Raw genomic sequence first — 3,532 nt, forward strand, 5'->3', positions numbered from 1 at the left:
AAATGATGTCGAGGTAGTAGGGAAGACTGTTGATTATTTGCTTGAATAGACAAGCTCTTGTGTTGGTACTGAATGCACGAGAGTGGTTGAGTGATTTGCTTGCTATTTCTTGGGCCTCCATTCTTGTCGAACTTTAGGTGAAGTTGTTGGGGTTGATGTCGATGGTGAGGTTTTCTTCACAATGTTTGGTTTTGGCAACCTTATGATGAATTACCATCATAGTATTCTTGTTTTGTTGAAGCATATGCATAGGCACCCATTTTTTATGAACACTGTAATTTGGTTGCCGATGTGCTTGGTGTTGAGGTTTTCTTCTTTGTGCAAGATTCGGGGACTTTGTGATGTGCTTGGAGACCCAAGCTTTGGTATTTCTTGGTAGTTCCCTTGTGCTTGTAGCAGTGTTTTTGGTACCCACACTTGTTGCATTGGTGGAGTTCTTTGCGGTAATCACATAGGCTTTTGTGGTGGACGGTGTTGTGGAGTACTCTTTTTCTTCATTGGCTTTTGAGTGCTTTGTTGAGGAAGAGATTTTGACTATCAAGGCACCCAAATTTGATTAGCACCTTCATAGAAGCCTTGAGCTATAAGTAATCGCTTCTTCACCCACATTTTGATACTATTAAGATATCTTGATTGTGGTTGTCATGGTGGAGTTTTCTTTTGGGTTGATGTGGAAGGTTTGGCTCAGATTCTTCAAGAGTACCCAATGCATACAATGGCACACTTGGCCCTCTAACAATTCTTAATGAGGGCTGTTTGAAAACTTGTGAATTCTGACAGTCCTATTTTATGTAGTTTGTTATGTCCTTATATAACTCAGGTTGAGCCATTAATAAAGGTGCAAGTGTTGATATGATTCTGGCTTTATCATCATGAGAGAAGAGCATTCCTCCGAATGAGGTTTTGAGAGACTGTTTTAATCTTGTAAGGGAATTATCGAATTCCTTACGTGCTTTCTCGAGCCTATAGTTCATACAGTATTTTTTAAATGACTCTTCTGTAGAGAGTATGTCTTCCTCTTGAAAGGGAAAGTGGTACTTCTCTAGGCTTTGTATATTGGTTACTGTTTTAGGTTTGGCATAATCACAATCGGTGACCCTATAAGACATTCAACCAAGCTAAGCAAGCTCTCCTATGCTTGCTTTCTGCATTCCGTATATGTCATGTGATTATCATTATCCATTTGGCGTGGTTGGGTGGGTTCAAGTTTCTTGATTGGTTTATGTGGTGCACTGAGCGAAGAGTAAGAAGTTGTTTCATCCTCACTTAGTGATGTACTAGAACTTGTTTCATTCTCTGACTTTCTTTGGTTTGTCAGTTTTTCACTGTGTTTACCCATGCGACAGGATCGAATTTTCTTTTGGGTTTTTGTATCCTGTGTCGCACATATAGGTGTTGTGGTGTGTGTGGTGGTCTTTGAGGTGGATGCTTCTACATCATGTATAGCTTTTCGCTCTTTTGTGTTTATATCCCTTTTTGGGTTTATGTCCTCTACAGGCTCCTTTTCTCTATCTTTTAGCTCAACCTTGGTTTCGACAATTTGTTGCCTTTTGTTTTTCTTGGGTTTAAACAAGGCTGCATAAAATTTTGGGAATGTCAATTCTGAGATCGATCTTTCTTTTGCCATTGCTTCACTTGGTTTAGATGAGGAAAACCTCATAACATAATCATCTTCTAGCATGTTGTCATCTAAACGTATTGCTTCTTTACAACATTGATCGAATGTTTCCGGATTGGATACAATGATCAAGTGTAAGCTGCTATTCTTCAAGCCATCATGAAACATCTCCTCAATTGAACATTGTTTAGTTTTTCCCATGACTCACAACGTGAGTCCAAAAGTTTTATCCAAAGGATGAAATGTCTAATGGATTCATTTGGTTGACGCTCAATTGAATAGAGTTATGTTACTGCACTCCAGATCACCTTGTCTAGAAAAACCATGTATAAGATTGATTTCAAGGTTTTGAAGTTGGTCTTGATTGCCGACAATGAACCATCGACTAGCTTTTCCCTCTAAGCATAAGTTTAACGCATGTACCTTAGTGGGGCAGTTGGGATCTCCAAAGGCTTCACATCTTTGTTCAAACATTTGAACGGATTCATTTGGTTGACGCTCAATTGAATAGAGTTATGTTACTGCACTCCAGCGATCACTTTGTCTAGAAAAGCCATGTATAAGACTGATTTCAAGGTTTTGAAGTTGGTCTTGATGGCCGGCAATGAACCATAGACTAGCTTTTCCCTCTAAGCATAAGTTCAACACATGTACCTTAGTGGAGCAGTTGGGATCTCCAAAGACTTCACATCTCTATTCAAACATTTGAATGAATTGAGCAGGGTCTATTGTTCTGTCATATTTGCCCAAAATTTTAGAAATTTGTACGGTCATATTTCTGTATGAATCATTGAGGACGTATGTGAGTGCTCTTGTTGGAAGAGACTCACTGAGTCCTGTGGCCACCCCCCTTCCTAGACTAGTCAGTATGTCCAAGGTGTCGACATCCAAGAAAGGGTTGGTACTTATAGGACTTAGGGGAATGTTAGGCAAGGGACCAAAGCTTGGTGGGATCGAAGTCATAGGGTGTGTAAAACCCGATGACATGCTTGTTTTATAAGCATGGCCAATGGCATTGGGAGGTGAATTTGCGGCATAGATCTTAATGGCTCGAAGATGTCAGCCATTGGGTTTAGTCCTTGTGTAATCCCTGGCAATCCTTCTATTGTGGCCATGTTTGAGTGCCTAAATGCTCCTTAATGAGCAATCCCAGTTTTTTTTTTGGACCTTTTCATGTCCCAGCCATTCATGTCCCAAGCCGTTCACGTTCCCAAGTCGTTCACGTTCTCCACTTTCATGTGCCAAGTCATTCACGTGTCCCAGTCATTCACATCCAAGCCATTCACGTCCTGCACTTTCACATCCCAGTCGTTCATGTCCTAAGTCGTTCACGTCCCAAGTCGTTCATGTCCCAGCCGTTCATGTCCTGCACTTTCACGTGCCAAGTCGTTCACGTCTCAAGTCGTTCATGTCCTAGCCGTTCACGTTCTATACTTTCATGTTGGACCTTTTCAAACGGATGGGCTTTTCACGCTTTTTTTTTTGGAGTTTAGTGGGAAATACCAATTTCCCTATTTTGGGGGAAAATATTTTTAAATTTAAAATGAAAAGGGTATGGGCATTTTCCCAAAAAGGTAAGTGGGAATCAAAAAAGTTAACCCTTTAATGACACACCTTAAACCCTTCATAAATGACTCCCCAAAATGGACAAATTGACAACTCATCAGCATCTACTCATTGAATGCTCATCAGCCTTAATGAGTTATGTAAAAAAGTAATTAAAGATTAATCCTTTTAGTAATCTTTCCCTCTTTTATACTAATCAAGAACTCTAATTAACCGTTAATTCCTAATTAATTCACATAATTGAGCACATCATTGGATAGAGCAAGGAAAAACTAATCTTTGTGCATCAATAATTATGTAAACTAATCTAAATTAAGAGATTAATTAGACTCTTAATTATAGTCTCCT

The sequence above is a fragment of the Cibotium barometz genome, chromosome 61, assembly GCF_041138505.1.
Source record: "Cibotium barometz isolate CiBa-2024 chromosome 61, ASM4113850v1, whole genome shotgun sequence".
In the NCBI taxonomy this organism is placed as follows: Eukaryota; Viridiplantae; Streptophyta; class Polypodiopsida; order Cyatheales; family Cibotiaceae; genus Cibotium; species Cibotium barometz.